Raw genomic sequence first — 20,787 nt, 5'->3', positions numbered from 1 at the left:
TCGCTTGGCTATCACAATGTATCAATATAGTGGATACATTCTCTTTGATTAGGGGTATCTCTATCAACAGATCCCTTAACCATTCGGCTTCTTTGCCGGTAGCAGCCAGAGCTATAAACTCTGCTTCCATAGTGGAATGAGATATATAGCTTTGTTTCTTGGAACCCCAAGAAATTGCACCCCCACCAAGTGTAAATACCCAACCAGTTGTGGATAAGTTGTCCCCAAGATTGGATATCCAGCTTGCATCTGCATATCCTTCTAAGACTGAAGGATATTTGGAGTAATGAATGCATAGTCCTTTGGTTCTCTTGAGATAACTTAGGACTCTTCCAATCGCCTTCCAGTGATCCACACTTGGATTACTTGTAAACCTACTAAGTTTACTTACCGCAATTGCTATGTCAGGTCTAGTACATTGGGCAGCATACATTAGACTCCCTATAGCACTAGCGTACTCCAATTGTGCCACCGCTCTTCCTGCATTCTTCTATAGTTTTACACTATGATCGAATGGAGTATTGGCATCTTTAACCTTGAGATGGTTAAATTTGTTCAATACTTTCTCAACATAGTGGGCTTGACCCAACGCAAAACCCCTACTATGTTTCTTTACTTTGATACCAAGTATGGTGTCAACTTCTCCAAGATCTTTCATCTTGAAGGTTGATGATAGAAACCTCTTCGATTCTTCCATCCCTTTCATGCTATCACTTAGAATAAGCATGTCATCCACATATAAGCAAACAATGATCACATATCCATTACAAGTTTTGGAATACAGACACTTGTGTCCATTATTATGTTTAAACCCATTAGACATGATGGCTTGATCAAATTTCTCATGCCATTGCTTGGGAGCTTGTATCAATCCATATAAGGATTTTACAAGTCTACATACTTTATGTTCATAATTTGGTAGGACAAACCCTTCGAGTTGTTCCATATAGACCTCCTCATTGAGGTCACCATTAAGGAATGTCGTTTTGACATCCATTTGATGAACATACAAGTTGTGTATAGAAGCTAAAGCAAACAAAATTCTTATAGAAGTTGTTCTTGAAACAGGCGCATGAGTATTGAAATAATCGATACTCTCTTTTTGCCTAAACCCTTTTGCTACTAATCTAGCTTTAAAGGTTGGGATAGTGCCGTCAGTGTCGTATTTTCTCCTAAATACCCACTTACACCCAATTGGCTTAGACCCCGGTGGGAGATATACCAATTCCCAAGTGTTGTTGGAAAGAATGGAATCCATCTCATCATTGATGGCTTCTTTCCAAAATGCACTATCTCTCGATTGCATAGCTTCTCTATAAGTCTTAGGATCAACCTCAACGAGAAGTACAATATGGATTTTCCTAATGACTTCCTCTCTATTTCCTTCTACCATGTAGAATGAAATTCGTTGAGAATCTATCTCATCCACTACTAGACTTTTCTCCTTTTTAAGTCTTTGACTTCTTCTAAGTTCAAAGGGTTGCTTTACATTCTTTTGAGAATTCTTCTATTGAGAATCAACTTTGGATGTAGCAGTTTGAGAATTGTTCTCATATAACAAATGCTCCTTTACAGATGTTGAATCTTGAGAATTGTTGTCACATAACATATTCTCAAAAAATTCAACTTCTCTAGATTCAATCACAATATTAGACTCTAAATCTAATAGCCTATAAGCTTTACTATTGTTGGCATAACCAACAAAAGCACACTTTATGGCTCTTGAACCTAACTTTGTTCTATTAGGTTCGTTTTTCTTGCAATATGCAAGACACCCCCACACTTTAAAGTACCCTATGTTGGATTTTCTTCCTTTCCATAACTCATATGGAGATATCTCATTTTTCTTCATCGGTATTCGATTAAGAATGTGACAAGTGGTTAATAACGCTTCACCCCATAAATTGAAATTCAACTTAGAAAACACCAACATAGAATTTATCATCTCTAGATAAGTCCTATTTTTCTTTTTGGCAACACCATTGTGTTGTGGTGTATAAGGTGCGGTGCACTCATGAATTATACAATTTTCTTCACAAAATGTATTGAATTCATTAGAGGAGTACTCTCCCCCTCTATCACTTCTTAGCACCTTAATCTTTTTATTTAGTTGATTTTCAACTTCAAATTTATATAATTTAAAAGCATCAAAAGGTTCATCTTTATGCTTAAAAAGAAACACATAGGTATATCTACTAAAATCATCTATAAATGCAAGAAAATACATTTTACCACCTCTAGTTAAAACACCATTTAATTCACAAAGATCACTATGGATTAAATCTAGTAAATTAGATGATCTTTCTACACTAGGAAATGGTTTCTTAATCATTTTTTCCTTAACACATGTTTCACATTTACCATAGTTTTTAATATTGTATGCAATCATACCACATTTTACTACTTTTTTCATGGTTGAAAAATCTATATGCGATAGTCTAAGATGCCACAAAAATAAAGAGTCATACTCAACAATATAGGCAGAATTATCATTTTTTTATTGATAACACTGAAAGTTACGTCATTGGTGCACAATTTAACCATACCCTCACAAGAGTACCCCTTTCCCAAAAATACATTTGATTTGGTAAGTATAAGTTTATCGGACTCAAAAATGACTTTAATGCTGGGCTTGCCAAGCAAATCACCACTTACCAAGTTTCTACTCATTTCAGGAACATAAAGTACATTCACTAATGTAACTTTCTTGCCGGAGGTGAAAAAGACTTCAATGGTACCTTTGCCAAGTACCTTGGATTTGCCCTCATTGCCCATTTGAATCTCATGGTTGCCCTTTGACTCTTCAAAGGTCTTGAAAAATGACTTGTCATAGGTGACATGAACGGTGACACATGTACATACCACAATCCTTTCACCTTGCCTTGGACCGCATTCACCTCACTAAGGGTAGCAACTATGTTTTCCTTTTGAGTTGCATTCACCTTAGGTCCTTGTTGGTCTTTTCTATGCCTACACTCTCTAGCATAGTGGCCCTTTTTCCCACACATAAAGCAAGGATATTTCTCGCCCTTAAACTTGTCTGGGTTGGTTTTTGGACCCAAATGTTTCTTGTTACTCTTTTTCCCTTTGTTTTTGGGATGTTTTGGTTGTGACACCGCATTTGCTTTGGAAGTCTCTCCATTAGACCCCTCCACAAGTTTATCTCTAGATATCGATTCCTCCTTGATTCGAATATGTTTTTGGATTTCCTCCAAAGAATAATCCTCATTTTTATGAATGATTCTTTTTCTATAGCTCTTCCAAGTTTGTGGTAATTTATCCACTATAGCATTAACTTGAAAGGCCTCGGGAAGCTCAATCTTTAAAACTTTTAGTTTGTTAACAATTATTTGCAATTCATTTATTTGAGGAAGAATAGGTTTATCACCAAAAAATTTGAAATCAAAGTATTGAGATATCAAAAACTTTTTGGTACCTTCCTCTTCCGCCTTGAACTTTGTCTCAAGTGCATCTCATATCTCCTTGGCTGATTTGGTCTTGGTGTAGAGATCATAGAACTTATCGGAAAGAGCGTTGAGGTTATGACCCCTACAAAGGAGATTGTCCTCCCCCCTCTTCCTTATTTTCTGCACCTCCTCGGGAGTGTCCTTGTCGGATGGCGTTGGGAGAGGTTCTAGAGTGGATTATAGAATGTAGGCGATTTTGAGAGTGGTCAAAAGGAATCTCACCTTGTCTTGCCACCTAGTGAAATTGGACCCATCAAACCTATCCAACCTCACTAGGTCTTGATTCATTATCTTGATGGTTTCACCTTCCATTGAAACAAACAAGGGTAAGCTTTTGAATGTTAGGAAAATATGTATTTGTCTCAATGGAAATGGTAAGAAAAATTACAACTCCATGCAAAAATATTACAATAGACAAGGATTGATTAAATAAAGTGTTACAACTCTATAATTGAAAATACAAATGAACAAAAGAAGAAGAAGAAGAAGAGAATAGTGAAATACAACTCTAAGCAAAATATTACAAATAAAGTAAAGTGTTTGAAACAAAAGAAAAGAAAAGATTACAACTCTTGAACAAGAAATGCAAGTAAATAGAGAAGAAGAATATAAATATGAAAAGCAATAGAATAAAAGAAAGGAACAATAAACAAAAGATAAACAACTCTCACTCACACTACCAAAATGAAGAGTGTTGGGGATCACCAACTTGAACAAGGTTTGAAACCTTTGTCCAAAAGCTTATTTCCCCCTTAACTCAAGCACCAAGGGATCTCTCACAGATTATAGGAAATGCATTATGGAATTATCAAGCCTCAAGGTGTTTCTAGCCAAGTGCTCTAATGGATAGAAAAATTGTGTCTTTCAAGTGAGCTATAGGCTCCTATTTATAGAGTTTAGAGACACCCTTTGAATTTCAAATTCCACCAAACCCCATGGCTGTTACCAATGATTTATTATGGAATTAAAAAAGAGATCTGGGAGTTATTTGGGTTTTTTGAGCCGTTCAACAAAGATTAAAAAAATTGAAAAATTGGTTAGAAATACACTTGTGGCTGCGGCCAGGGACATCAGTGGCCGTGGCCACCAACATTCTGTGGCCACGACCACTGCCAATTTCAGCACTTGAAAATGTGCTGTTTTTCCAAATGGTTCCAAACCCTCCCAAATGATTTTCTAACCCCCAAAACACATTATTGGGGTTAAAATCATATCTCTAACAACCATTTCACATATGGCTTTATGAAATTCATCTCTATATTGTGTAACACCAAATTTACACAATAAAGGGTAATATTTGGAAGTTACAAATTTGTAGCTGAATTTGTAACACCAAATATGTTACATATTTGGATATTTCTCATACATCTAAATATTGTAACTCTCTATTATATGTTACAATATGTGACACTCTTTGTCACATTTATTTAATCTAAAACATTATATTATATTATAATATAATATAATATTACATTATATTATAAAATAATATAACACCTATGTTACTAAAATCATAGTTACTTCTTCTTCCTTTTTTAATGAAGTGTTCTTTCTCTTTTTCCTTCAAATTTGATGTTTCTTTTCATATTTAATATGAGTAACTCGTCACATCTCTTATGATGACTGGTTACCCCCCTTGTGGCAGAAAGTTACTCCTCTCAAGATAACTGGTTACCCCTCCTGGTACATGTTATTTAACCTAGCTCTAGGATTTTTTTACATAACTATCAAATATCAATCAAGTAACTGGTTACCTTACCCAGGATTTGAAAAAAGAAATGTACAATCTAAAAAAAAATGTTTATAATAAATCAACAATAATTTTAAAAACAATTCATATTACAAAAAAAATTTGCAAAACAACCAAAGAAAAATTTAATATAAAATTAGTAATATAGAAACAATATAAAAAACAAATATGCTAAAAAAATAATAATCAAATTACAAACATCCCCTTTCAAATTAATAAAACTTGATTAAGAGTAAAATTATGGCACAAATAAACTTTAATACAAAAATATGAGAAAATAAACCCATAAAAGTGAAAATTCTTAAAAAAAAAGCCATAGATTAACTTTTTTTTTTTTTTTTGAAAAAAAGCCATATTTTTGCACACTCTATTAAAAATCTCATATAAAATGTAATTTCCTCATAAAATTAAAACTAATCTCCAAAAGTTGTCCAAGTCCACAATCAAGCCTCCAAGCCAAAACCAATCTATCCAATATTTTTGAAGAAGAAAAAAGAAACAAAAAACAAATTTAAAATTCACCAATAATTTCTAATAAACCTAACATTTTCACATAATGACATTAAAAATCACTAAACCCAAAGTTAACATTATGCATACCTTAGATTTTAGAGTAAAGATCAAATTAAATATATATATAAAAAAAACAAACTTAGACTTTCTAAATATATTTTAACTCTAAAAATCAATAGCCAATCCTATAAAAAAAAATCAAAACTAAACTAATTTCATATCAAAATCACCATAAACAATCTCATTTCAGATTAACCATAACCATAAACAATCCTAAATTAGAATATTAGCCATATATATGTATATTTATATACAAATAAAAATCACAAAAATACATCAATGGCTTGGATCCAAACAATCACTACAAGAAAAAGACTATAACAACGACATCTATTGCGACGACTCCAAAGTCGTCCTTGTATGTAGGCAAAATCCACGAAAAATTATTTTTTCTTAAATTATTAAAAAAACATGCTACAACGTCGTTGTAGGATCGTCAACAATACACGAACATACCCTCCAAATTCTTGATCCCTACAGCGACGACAACAATACACGAGCATACACAAGTGGGAAGTGACTCTACGGCGCGACATGTCGTCGCTGTAGAGTCATCGTGGAAAAAGAGAGAGGGAAATGTGTTATTCTAGAGCGATGACATATCGTCGTAGTAGGATAGGGAGGGAACTTAACTACCAAGGGTCGATTGCCTATTTTTCAATCCCTATAGCAACGACATGTCGTTGCTATAGAGCCCAATTTCATCCAGTGGTCAGTTATTTTGTACTCTACAGTGACAACATGTCGTCGCAATAGGACCCAAAATAAAATGTGGGAACGTGAACCGCCAAATTTTTTTAGTCAAATTTCACTGCCTATAGCGACGATATGTCATCGATGTAGAGTAGATGTCGCAATAGGACCCAAAATAAAACGTGGGAACGTGAACCGCCAAAAAAATTTAGTCAAATTTCACTACCTATAGTGATGACATGTCGTCGCTATAGAGTAGACGCGTAGTGTGACGTGCTGCGTCATGACACACTTCCAGGGGGCCATTTTGTAGATACGAGAATGCCTTGGTGCTTGATCATTAGTCAAGTCTTGCACCAAGTAACCTCATGGGTAGGGGATGGCACTTTTGTAATTATGCATATGTCTCCCACACAAAAATCATATATGTTCCTGGGAAGACTTCATTTCCTTAGAAAGCTCCTTAGGGTGAGGTGACTTGGTGACTTAAGGAAGCACCATGGCCACCAGCAGATAGGGGCTTAAGTTGTGTACTCCCTTGCCCTATCAAGGCCTTATATGAATAAAATGATGCTTTGCCATGTCCCTTTGTGTATGCTTTCTTTACGGTCTATGTGTTGCTTGTTTGTTACCTTCGTTGGGCCATTGCGTGCCACTTGACTGTGTTGTATGCTTTGATTGTTGTGTGGGATGTTGTAATGCCCCGAATTCTCTGATGTGGTTTAGTGGCTGGATTAGTAGGCTGGGAGGGCCATAACTGTTTAATTATGTCATTAAATGAATATATGCATGTTTATGTGAATTATATTATAATATGATGTTTTGATAATTTGGCCCATTGTGGGTAAATTTGTGTATTTGGGTGCATATTGTGATTTGTGAATGAGATTCCATTATTATGGAGATATATTCGAGTTATTTGGCATGAGACGGTCCTATTTAATGGATTAGTGGTTTTGTCATAATGGGGTCAATTATTGGGTAGTAAAAATGTTTATTTGATGATAAATTGGGAGTTATTGAGATCAGGGTGAAATTCTGGAAGTTTTGACTATAATATCACCGGGAGTGTTTTTGGGACCCCGAGCACTAGGTTTTATTTGAGGTTACTTAAGCTTGAAGTAGCTTGTCAGATAGAACATACGTTGGAAAACCTCTCGTTCTTCCCCGTTAGCTCATTTTCACCGTTCGAAGCGTTTTTGGAGATATCTTGAGTTCTAGGAGTCGGAATCAGGGGAGGATCGAGGCATAGCGATCCTAGGAAATATTATAAGCTTCTTGACTAAAGGATTTGATGAGAAACAATCCAATCGAAGGTAATCTAAGTTTAAAGTTTTGAGTTTCTAAGGTTAGAATTGGCTTTTGTGAATCGTTGAGTTTTTGGCTCGATTGAGCCTTGGGTTTTGATGGTTTTGGAGCACTGGGAAGCTTGGAAACTTTAATTTGATGATTTGGTAATGTTTAGGCATGATTTTGGAGGCTTTGGGATGTTGGAGAATGAGTTTGGGCGTGTTCTGGGTTGGGTGCCGCGACCCTGTTCTTGGAGAGCCGCGGCCCTAGCTCGAAGAAGCAGGTGGGAGGTTTTGCCTTTGCTGGGTGCCGCGGCCCTTGATGTTGGGCACCGCGGCCCTTGCTTCAGTGATGGCTGAGGGCCACGGTCCAAGGTGCCAGGGCTGCAGCCCTTGAGCCGGGTTGAGCCCGTTTGAGTGTTTTGGCCCCGGGAACATGGTTTTAGGCCTCGGGATCACTCCTACTACTCGGATTAGTGGGGATTGATGTCTCGGAGGCTAGATCTTGGTTTGGGAACCCTTGATTATCATTTTATTGATGGTATCCTATAATGTGTTATGAAGGTGACTGCTAAAGGACTAAAAGCTTGACCATTCTCAAGGGTCGTTCTTCTATTCATTCTAGCTCGAATCAGAGGTAAGAAAACTGCACCCCATATGTGACATGCATGATTATTCTTGAGGCATGTTGATTGTGTAAATGTGGACATGGATTGATTATTGAATGCTTTGCAAATCTTGCTCACTTGTGCATGGTACTGGTTCATTAGTCAAAATTGGCAAAGGTATCAGTATCAACTGTGAAGCTGTGACTCATTAGTCAAGTTCGGCAGTGGTACTGGGCACTGGTCACATAGTGCTGACTCATAAGTCAGGATGGCCTTAGCGTGTTCAACGCAAGCCAATAAAGATTAGATCTAATCGACATCTACATTGGATGACTCAAAGAGCATTAATGCCAGACTGACCTCAAGTTCGATGAATACTATAAGCGCTTGTGTGGCTTACCCATCAGTCACTCATCTGTTAAGTTAGAGACTTACCTATCAGTCTCTCATCTGTTTAAGGCTAGTGGCTTACCTAGCAGCCACTCTTCTGTTTAAATTAGTGACTTGCTTGTCAGTCACTCAGTATGGTTTTCTAGAACCTCAAGTGATATTCACTCATCTGTTTAAGAGCTATAAGCTATGTGTGATTATAATGATAATCATTTGATAACGTTTATATACAATACTGTGTTTTCTTGCTGGGCTTTGGCTCATGGGTGCTATGTGGTGCAGGTAAAGGGAAAGAAAAGCTCACCCAGCCTTGAGTGGAGAGCTTAGGTGGTGATGTGTACATATGCGGCCGCTTGACCACCACGACCAAGGAGTTCTCAGAGGAACTAGGGGGTTTGCCCTATTTTTGCCGCTTATGTTGGCGGGTTTGTAATTTTGAAACAATAATGACCTTTTTGAGTTGTAAATAACTTGTAAATGTTCTTGTGGGCCCATGAACAGTTTTATGTATTAAATAAATTATATCATTTCCTTTTTGTTGTTTTTCCACCTTAGCCTGTTAATAACATTTAGAACATGTTTTTAACCAAAGGACTCAGGTAGCGGGTCAAATTTTCGGTTCACCGTAACGGTTCTGGGGTAACCAGGGTGTTACAGATGTTGTCTTTGGAAGCTTGCCTTGTGCTTGCTCCTGCTTCATAATTGCCCTTACTTGTGTGAGACTTATAACATGGCTAACCCTTGAGTTTGCTTACCGCAGGTGTGAATTCTAGGCTGACTTGCTAGCTAAGAGCGCTAACAAGTGCCACACGTTCCGTTAATTCGAGTACCGAAGTTGGCGGCCCGTGACAGTTGGTATCAGAGCTAAGTTTGAGAAAGATTGGGGACCTTGCAGAATGGTGAGCAACACTCAAAGGATTGAAGCGCTAGAGAGGCGCGTTGGAGAGCTAGATGGCCTGGACGAAATGGTCAGGGATCTTAGCTCTCTCAGGTTAGAACTGGAGACGACTAACGCACAAAACCGCGTGGCTGTGTTGGAGCGGGATACGACCAATCTACTAGCCTGCATAACTGCAATCGAGCGGAGAGAAAACCGTTCAAGCACATCCAATAGTCCTCAGAGGGAGGAACGTATTGAGGCAGTGGAACGAGTGGTGAAGGACCTACAAGAAGCATTAAATGACCTCGTAGAGAATTGTAGGGGGTCAGTTAAGGCATTGAAGGATGAAATGTTGGAGATGAACACCAAGATGAACCTCACCATGAGGGCGGTTGGGAATTAGCCTGCAACTGGACCCATTGGCATGGAATATGGGAGAGTAAAAGTCCCTGATCCAAGGCCCTACGGTGGGGCTAAAGACGCGAAGGACTTAGAGAACTTCCTCTTTGATATGGAGCATTACTTCAGAGCCGTGAGAGCTGAATCAGAAGATGGCAAGGTCGCCATGGCAACGATGTATTTGTCTGCATATGCCAAAGTGTGGTGGAGAACGAAGTACAACGATATTCAGAACGGCAGATGCACCATAACAACATGGGAAGATCTGAAGACGCAGTTTCTCTCTGAAAATGTTGCCTACATAGCTCGACCCCAGTTGAGAGAGCTGAAGCACACTGGAACAATCCAAGAATACGTGAAGAAATTCTCTAGGTTAATGCTGGATATCAAAGACTTGTCCAAAGTGGACAAACTCTTCGCGTTTTTAGAAGGGCTGAAGCCTTGGGCAAAGCAAGAGCTCGAGAGACAAAGAGTGGATGACCTAGCCACTGCTCAAGCTGCTGCCGAACGACTGACTGATTACTCATCAAGGAACATTCAATCCAAGAAGACCAATCTGTCGACTAGTGGAAATAATGTTGGGAGTAAAAAGTTTGGGAAGTCTTGGCAGAGCAAGAGTGGGGGAGGAGAGAAAAGGAGTGTGGAGTCTAACTCTCCTAGCAAAGGTAGTAACCCCAAGTTCAAGAAGCCTCTTACATGTTGGATCTGTACCGGACCTCATAAGTTGACAGAGTGTCCTCACAAATCCAAGATGAGTGCCCTCCAGGCCTCATTTGCCCAAGGGGAACAAACCAACGAAGAGGAGAAGGAGGAGTATACGCACATGGGTGCCCTCCGGATGCTGAATGCTCTCAAGAAACACGGTGCGAAAGTGAAGAAGACCCCCGGAAAGGGACTAATGTATGTGGACGCCACTCTAAACGGTAAAATGGCCGGAAGTGTGATGATCGACACGGACACCACTCACAACTTCATTTTGGAGATCGAAGCTAAACGTCTGGGACTGAAATGGGAGAAGGACCATGGCTGAATGAAAGCGGTTAACTCAGAAGCCTTGGCCACAACCGGCGTGGCTAAAAAGGTGAACATGAAGATCAGCTCGTGGGAGGGGCAGACTGACTTGGTGGTCGTGCAAATGGAAGAATTTGATGTGATATTGGGTATGGAATTCTTTACGGAAAAGGGAGCCATTCCCATCCCAGCTACGAGAAGCTTACTCATAATGGGGGAGACACCTGCAGTGGTGCCTGCTAAAGTAGAGCAGCCCTAGAAACCAAGTTACTGTCAGCCTTACAATTGAAGAAGGGCATGAGAAGACAAGAGCCCATGTATATTATCCTACCCACAATATACGAGGATACGGTGGATGAAGTCATCCCACCAGAAATTTGAATGGTCTTGAAGAAGTATGGGGATGTTATGCCAGATCAACTCCCCAGAGCCTTACCACCTAGAAGAGGGATTGATCACCAGATTGAGCTGGTGCTAGGAGCCAAACCACCTGCAAAGGCGGCCTATAGGATGGCACCCCCTGAACTAGCAGAACTAAGGAAGCAGTTGAAGGATTTACTAAAGGCAGGCTTCATCAGACCATCGAAGGCACCATATGGTGCACCCGTGCTATTTCAGAAGAAGTACGATGGGAGCTTGAGACTATGTATTGATTATCGGGCTCTCAATAAGGTGACAGTGCATAATACGTACCCCATCCCCTTGATCGCTGACTTATTCGACCACTTGAGTGGAGCGAAAGTCTTTATGAAACTGGACTTGAGATCAGGCTACTATCAAGTGCGGATAGCAAAAGAGGATGAGCCGAAGACAACTTGTGTGACTCAATATGGAGCATACGAGTTCCGAGTCATGCCGTTTGGGTTGACAAACACACCAGTCACATTCTATACGTTGATGAACCAAGTTTTCCAGGAATACCTAGACAAGTTCATGGTAGTCTACTTGGATGACATTGTGGTCTATAGCTCCACAATAGAAGAACATCAACGACACTTATCTCAAGTGTTTCAAAAACTGAGAGAGAACCAACTCTATGTGAAGCGAGAAAAGTGCTCCTTCCCACAAGAGAGAATCAAGTTCCTAGGCCACATAGTAGAACGTGGTCGGATCCGCATGGATCTAGAGAAGGTGCGGGCCATTCAAGAAGGGAAGGCCCCCACCAATTTGAAGGAATTACGCTTTTTCCTTGGTTTAGCCAACTATTATCGAAGATTTGTGGAGGGCTATTCAAGAAGGGCGGCACCCTTGACCGAGTTGTTGAAGAAGGGTGTAACTTGGACGTGGACCGATAGGTGTGTCGAAGCATTTAAGAGTCTGAAGGAAGCCATGATGCAAGATCCTGTCCTCGCCTTACCAGATGTCGGTAGGCCCTTCGAAGTGCAGACAGACGTGTCTGATTACGCTTTAGGAGGTGTACTTGTACAAGAGGGCCACCCCGTAGCTTATGAAAGCCGCAAACTTACGAAGGTAGAGAGGCAGTACACTGCATAAGAGAAGGAGCTTATCGCAGTGATTCATTGTCTACGAGTGTGGATGCACTACTTGTTGGGGTCGAAGTTTGTGGTGAAGACAAATAATGCCGCGGTGAGTCATTTCCTCACCCAGCCAAAGCTTACCCCTAAACAAGCACGATGGCAGGAGTTCATAGCAGAATTCGACTTTCATTTTGAACACAAGGCGGGCCGTCTAAACCAGGCAGCTGATGCCCTGAGTCGCAAAGCTGAGTTAGCGGCTCTACAATTGCTAGCAAATATGTCAGCTAGCATGGTGACCACTCCAATCCAAGAGTGCATTAAGGAGAACCTGATGAAAGATCCGGTGGTGAAGACCATCATGAATCTCGCAAATGAGGGGAAGACTTGCCAATTTTGGGTAGAAGATGATCTTTTGTGGGCCAAGGGTGGCCGCTTATATGTTCCAAAGATGGGAGATTTGCAGAGGACACTAATGAGTGAGTGTCACGACACCTTGTGGGCGGGTCATCCAGGGTGGCAGAGGACTCATGCCCTATTGAAGCAGGGGTACTACTGGCCACAAATGTGCGACGATATCGTGGAGTATACCAAGACCTGTCTCAACTTCCAGCAAGACAAAGTGGAGAGACACAAGACGCCAGGGTTGTTGGAACCTTTGTTAGTCCCAAGTAGACCATGGGAGAGTGTGTCGCTTGACTTCATTACTAGTTTACCGAAGAGAGGAGACTTGAGTGCGATCTTAGTGATCGTGGACAGATTTTCAAAGTATGCAACCTTCATAACAGTGTCAAAATATTGCTCGGCAGAAGAGACAGCGAGACTTTTCTTCAAGTATGTAGTTAAGTATTGAGGAGTACCCCAAAATATAGTTAGTGATCGTGAGGGAAGATTCACAGGGACCTTTTGGTCTGAGTTATTCAACCTTTTGTGGTCACAACTAAATATGTCCTCAAGCTACCATCCTCAAACAGACGGACAGACTGAAAGATTCAATGGTATGCTGGAAGAGTACTTGCGGCATTTCGTCAGTGCCAACCAAAAGAATTGGCCGCAACTACTATTTGTAGCTCAATTTTGTTTCAACTCTTAGAAGAGTTCTTCATCAAACAAGAGTGCTTTTGAAGTTGTTAACGGTCAGCAACCGCTGTTACCCCACACAGTGGATGAGTATCGAGGAAGAAATCCGAGAGCCTTTAATTTCACGAAAGACTGGAAGAAACCCACCGAGATTTCCCGAGCCTATCTAGAGAAGGCATCAAAGAGAATGAAGAAGTGGGCAGATCAGAAGAGATGACCGCTGGGATTCAAAGCAGGCGACTTAGTGATGATCAAGCTGAGGCCCGAACAACTGAGATTCTGAGGGAATAAGGACATCAGACTCGTCTGCAAATACGAGGGTCCTGTTCCAGTCATCTCGAAAGTGGGCTTGACCTCCTACAAAGTCAGCTTACCATAATGGATGAAGATACACCCGGTCTTGCACGTTAGCAACCTCAAGTCGTATCACGAAGATCCAGAAGATCCAGCGTGCATCCAGTCTACTAGAGAAGGAGTCAGCATCAAACCACGAAGCAGCAGACAACCTGAAGAAATCCTAGCAGAGAGGACTGTGGTCATGGATAGAAATAAGAAGAAAGAGTTTCTGGTGAAGTGGAAAGAGCTCAGAGATGAAGAAATTTGCTGGGAAAGGGCGGAGGACTTGCACAAGCATACGCAGAAGATTGAAGATCAGCAAGGGGCAGGTTCGTCGAGGATGCCGAAGGTTTAAGTAGGGTAGAGTGTGACGTGCTGCGTCATGACACACCTCTAGGGGGCCATTTTGTAGATATGAGCATGCCTTGGTGCTTGATCATTAGTGAAGTCTTGCACCAAGTAACCTCATGGGTAGGGGATGGCACTTTTGTAATTATGTGTATGTCTCCCAGAAAAAAATCATATATGTTCCTGGGAAGACTTCATTTCCTTAGAAAGCTCCTTAGGGGGAGGTGACCTGGTGACTTAAGGAAGCACCATGGCCACCAGCAGATAGGGGCTTAAGCTGTGTACTCCGTTGCCCTATCAAGGCCTTATATGAATAAAATGATGCTTTGCCATGTCCCTTTGTGTATGCTTTCTTTACGGTCTATGTGTTGCTTATTTGTTACCTTCGTTGGGCCATTGCGTGCCACTTGACTGTGTTGTATGCTCTGATTGTTGTGTGGGATGTTGTCTCTGGAAGCTTGCCTCATGCTTCCTCCCGCTTCATAATTGCCCTTACTTGTGAGACTTGTAACGTGGCTAACCATTGAGTTTGCTTGCCGCAAGTGTGAATTCTAGGTTGACTTGCTAGCTAAGAGCGCTAACAAGTGCCGCACATTCCGTCAATTTGAGTACCAAAGTTGGCGGCCCGTGACACGTAGCACACGCAGGGATTCATGTACTATTCACTATCCTACAGCGACGACATGTCGTCGCTGTAGGGTCTCACCGTTTTAGTGAAACAGTGTGTTTGGGTTTAGCGACGACTTGTCATTACCTATAGCGATGATGTGTCGTCACTATAGATTCCATCATCATTAACCCCAGCCCGAGCCCCTTTCTTTCCCCCATTTTCTCAGAAATTGAAAAACCAGAGGCCATTTTCCTGCACTTCGGCCCCCAGCGCTCTTTACGCGATTTTCAAGCCAATTTTTGGCCCCATATCTTCAGGTATGTGTATTTATCACTCTTTATTTTCTATTTTGTTCATAAAAATGTATTTTTTTGTTAATATTTATTTGATTTTTGTATATGGTAAAAATGGTTTATGATAGTTTTTTTAGTATTTTCAGATTTTGCAAGGATTGTGAGTGTGGTGCCTCTACGTTGGTTGGATCATCCTCTTCCTATTGGGCATTGATTTTATATTTTGGTAATTGATCATTTGTTTGGTAATTATCTAATTGATTAATATGGTTAGTATTAATTTTTTTTTTAATTTCAGATTTGCATTTAGAGAGAGTTGGACAATTAATAGAGGTATATATGCATTTTTATTTTATCTTTACTTTATTTTTTTTGGGTTATATATGTATATGTATATATTTATTTTTATATATATGTATGCGTATATAAATTAATGTGAATGTGTTTATGTGTATCTGTTTTTATAAGGAAATGTTGATTTTGTTATGTTGGTGATTTTTTTTTCATAGATTAATGTATATGCTAATTTAGTTTAATTTTGATAGTAAAAAAGTTAATTTGACATAAAGAAGTTTCATAGTTGTTTAATATTTTATTATAGTAAAATTAAATATTAGGTTATAAAAAAAAGACTAATTTAGGTGATATTTCATTGTATTGGGTATTATATGCTATAGGTTAGATAAATGCACATTAGATGTTTATTTTATGTTTTTTTTTTTATATATGTTAGATTAGATAAATAATATGTTGATTTGAGAATATGTTTATAATTTTGTTGTTGTTGTTTATTTGTCAATTTAAATGATTGTATTAAAATTTATGTATGCTCTGAGACTGGTTTATATGTTTTTATGCAAATTTTAAATTTTGGGATAGGTTAGATTACAACCATTATGTTGCCGAAATTTTTGTAGATTTAGAAAAACTAAATATTACAACATAGTTTTAAAGTTAGTGTGATTAAATTTTTTAATTAAAAATTTATAAAGTATAAATTAAAATAATAATTTAACAATTATAAAACATTATCAATATTTTTTTATAAAATAAGTTTTAAAATAATAAACTTTAATGGTAAATTAATAAATTTGTAATTCAATATTTATTTATTTAATTACTTTTATAATTGTTACACCCAAATTTCAAGAATAGAAATTTTGATCTCAAAATAAGCAGGTTCGTCATAATTGGCTTTAATGAAAATATCAAGAACAGTCTCGTTGTGCAGTAAGTGCGACAACATCGAAATTGGTGAGCGGAAACTACGTGGTCTCAGAGGAGTTCCGAGAATATGTGTCAAGCTCGAAAGGATGGCTACAATGACAGTGGTTCAACACTTGTATAAATTCCCTGATTCATTTCCTGCCATCAAACAAGACGGTTCGAGCTCGGGCATTGTGAGCTCGAAAAGGATGATCTGAACAATGTTACTTGTTAAAAGTCAAGGAGAACCGAGGTAGCGAGGTCGTGATGGTTGGTCGGTCTTGAAGGCATGTGAATTGAATCCTCAAGGTCACGAGATGAGTGTGAACATCTTTATCGTTATAAAATCCCTATGTTTATGGGATTGGTTTTAATTTGTTGTTAAATCCTAAATATCATGGGATTTATACGCGTACGTAGTAACTATATGCATTTAATTGCATTTATTTAATAGATTTGTATAATAACTCCTCTAAATATGAGGGGAAATATTCGGTAAACCACTCTATAAATAGTGTGGAGCAATTCATTTGTAAGGACGAAGAAATTTGTATTGGGAAGGCTTTGTAAAATTGCTTCTGGAAAGCTTTGAGAGAATTCCATAAAGTGAATAACACCGACTCGCGGACTAGGCAGATTTTAATTGCTGAACCACCTAAAAATCGTGTCTATTATTGTTTGTTTCCTCTGGTAATTTGTTTAATTGCTCTTTATTTCTATGTTGACGAAAAAACAACATCAACAATTTGGTGCTTTCATTGAGAGCCATTAAACAAGACGTGAGCCTGTTTAATCAGAAAACTTCCTAAATCTTCAATGACCGCTGCAAGCAACCCCAGTACTGGTGGGTGACCATTGCCCCAGATACCCAAGGAATAGACTCCTTGTACTGAGGAATATCCCCAATGACCTGGAAAGCAGCCCATGGTGGACTCGGATCCTAAAGAGAGGAGTGATTCATCCAATTCTCGTGGGCCACCTGATCCCAGGCCTGACGAGGATTTACACTAAAACCCTGAAAGATATGTTCCTATCATGGAACTTGAAAATCGTCAATTGCGCAAACAATTGGCAGAGGCGACAAAACGCAATGAAGAATTAGCCAAACATGCAGTTGACTGATAACTCTAGGATTTAGAGTTATTTTTATAATCTTTGAACTTGCTTTTCAAAATTAAAAAGAGTAATGAGTCCTTATTTCATGTAATTTTGTCAGTTTTAGTGTGTTATTCTAGGTAGTGAGTCTGGGTAAGAGTTAGGTTTGTATTGTAATATTTTTCAGTGTTTTTATGTAAATTACTGTGTTGTATTAATCAGGAAAGGAAGCTTACAAAATATGTGAAAGGGAACTGCTGGAAGCAAGGAGAAAAACAAATTCTGAAAGGGGCATGTTGCTGCTTCAATGCTGTAGCATCACCACAGCAATTCAAGGAATCAGGCAGGTGACGTGGCTAGAAGACAGCTGGGCTTAATGAGTGAAATCAGCATCTATGTGGCTAGAATTTTAATAACTTAAGTCAGCTAGGTGATGTGGCACTTGGAGGACAAGGTGAGAATTGACTTTCCTATTAGGGTAAAGGAAAGTACCCTAAAAAGAGGGGGCAGCCGCAACAGAAGGGTACCAATTATTCTGAGGAGATTATTATCACCATTTTGGAAGAGAGAAAAATAGTACAGGAGGAGCTGAAGAAAAACAGAGAGAAAATACCAAAAAGGGAAGAGGACCACGGCAGACACTTAGGAGGACTTGAGCTCATCAATTCATTCTACTCTTTCCTTCTTCCTTTTAATTTTGTATTAATTTTTCTCTCCATTTCAACTGTGAACAACTCTATGGATACTATATTTGCTACTGGTTTTGTACTTTTTATTTCAGACATGAACTAATACTCTAAGGATTTGGGTGGTTATGAACCCTATATTATGAATGAATCTTTTGATGCATGGTTGAAGTAGTTGTATCTTTGTTCAATTAAATGTGATTAATGCTATTGATTGTTATTTACTGGCCATAATTAACAATTACTGAGCTAGATCTAAGTTTGGAAAAACTTAAGCTAGCTGAACCCATTTAATTGATGCAAGAAACTTGCCTATTTGTAGGTAAATTTTAGTGGTGAAATAGGGATATTTTGCTGCCTTGTATAACACAAGATTTGATGCTTAATAGACTGTTTACAATCTGGTTTAATGCAGGAATGTGTTGAGGGGGTTGTAGACAATATATAGTGGGTTTTGGAAAAAACTTACTGGGTGTTTTTGGAAATCTGTTAACTCTGATGTAATTGCTGAGCCATTGCTGATCTTATGCTATAACAACTGGAAAGAAATTATAGGGGGATTAACCACCCAGATCACTTGTTCACATATAAATTTCTCACAGACTTGATTTCTCTTGGTTCCATTATTTTAGTTTAATTAATTCTGCATATATACTTTTCATTTCAGATTCATTTACCCATTATTCCTTTGAATTGGTTATTGTCTTCTTGAATTGTTTTTAGTTGATTTTGCATTTATTTAGTTTAAAATCCCTGTGGAGACGATACTCATTTACCATTATATTACTTGTGCGGCTACGTATACTTGCGTATTTTAATTGCTATAATTTTCGCAACAAGTTTTTGGCGCCGTTGCCGGGGATTTAGAATTAAATTCTGTTTTATCAACTAATTTGCAATTTATTTCTGTTGTTTTTAAATCTGTTTGTTCTGGCTGTTTAGTTTCAGGTTCTCTAGTGTATGAACAAACAAGAAGACTTTGAACTTGCTGCTATTGACCCCGAGATCGAACGAACTTTCAGAAAAAGGAGAAATGATCAAAAGGCTAAAAGCCGAGGCACTATGGCTGAACGTGTTGATGATGAAGGGGATGGCCAGCAAGTTACTAATCCCATTGTTTTGGCGGATGACAGAGCCAGAGCAATACGGGAATACGCTGCCCCCATGTTTAATGAGCTAAATCCAGGCATTGTGAGGCCAGAAATACAAGCAGCGCAATTCGAGCTCAAGCCAGTGATGTTTCAAATGCTCCAAACCGTGGGGTAGTTCAGCGGGATGCCAACGGAGGATCCTCATCTCCACCTCCGTTCATTCTTGGAGGTGAGCGATTCCTTTAAGCTTCAAGGAGTGAGTGAAGAAGCGTTAAGGCTGAAGCTATTTCCATTCTCGTTAAGAGACCGAGCTAGATCATGGCTCAACACTTTGCCTCCTGATTCCGTCACAAATTGGAATGATCTTGCTGAAAAGTTTTTGCGCAAATATTTCCCTCCCACCAGAAATGCAAAATTCAGAAGTGAAATTATGTCTTTCCAGCAGCTTGAAGATGAATCAACCAGTGATGCATGGGATAGATTTAAGGAGCTTTTGCAGAAGTGTCCACACCACGGCATCCCGCACTATATACAGACGGAGACCTTCTATAATGGCCTCAATGTAGCTTCTAGAATGGTGTTAGATGCCTCGGCCAATGGTGCTATCTTGTCCAAGTCTTATAATGAAGCATTCGAAATTTTGGAGAGAATTGCAAGCAACAATTATCAATGGTCCAACACAAGAGCTCCGCAAAGTAGAAAAGTGGCGGGGGTTCTTGAAGTAGATGCAGTAACAGCTTTGACAGCCCAAATGGCCTCCATGACTAATATTTTGAAAAATCTGAGTTTGGGGAACAACATTCAGCCAGCTGCTGCTATTCAAAGTGGAGACATTTCCTATGTATATTGTGGAGATGGGCACATGTTTGAAAATTGCCCTTCTAACCCAGCAGCAGTTTGTTATGTAGGAAACCAGAATTTTAACCGAAACAGTGGCCCATACTCAAATTCGTATAACCCAGCTTGGAGGCAGCATCCGAATCTATCTTGGGGGGGGGGGGGGGGGGGGGGGGTCAAGGAGCAAGTTCCAGCAACGCACCAGCACCAGGAAAGCAAGCTTATCCACCAGGTTTTTCTCAGCAGCCAAGGACTTCGCAACCACAACACCCTCAAAACTCTCAATCCAATTCTTTGGAGAGTTTAATGAGGGATTATATGGCCAAGAATGATGCAATGATACAGAGTCAGGCAGCATCTCTTCGAAACCTTGAAATGCAGCTGGGGCAATTAGCCAATGAATTAAAAAATAGGCCTCAAGGTTCTTTGCCTAGTGACACGGAGAATCCAAGGAGAGATGGGAAGGAACATTGCAAGGCTATCAATCTAAGGAGTGGAAAAATTCTGGAAAATTCTGAGGAGAAAATAAAGGGCAGTGGGGAGCCCACTTCAATCCAAACTGAAAGAGAATCTAGTAAAAAACCAGCAAAAGAAGTTACTGAAACTGGCCCAGTTGATACAGCATCGGGTCAGCAATCTGTTCCAGTAAAGTCTATACCAAAACAGTCCC

The 20,787-nt window shown here is 39.3% G+C and overlaps 1 non-coding gene across 1 annotated transcript; it reads right to left on the bottom strand.

Moving 5' to 3' along the window:
• Nucleotides 1-19,692: 19,692 nt before the first annotated feature.
• On the bottom strand, nucleotides 19,693-19,799 carry LOC133807825 (small nucleolar RNA R71). The gene has a single exon (XR_009879715.1). It is a non-coding gene; the product is annotated as a small nucleolar RNA R71 (small nucleolar RNA).
• Nucleotides 19,800-20,787: the final 988 nt, after the last annotated feature.

This window comes from Humulus lupulus, chromosome X (genome assembly GCF_963169125.1).
Source record: "Humulus lupulus chromosome X, drHumLupu1.1, whole genome shotgun sequence".
In the NCBI taxonomy this organism is placed as follows: Eukaryota; Viridiplantae; Streptophyta; class Magnoliopsida; order Rosales; family Cannabaceae; genus Humulus; species Humulus lupulus.
The sequence above is the reverse complement of the archived record's forward strand: the minus strand, read 5'-3'. Positions and strand labels throughout refer to the sequence as shown.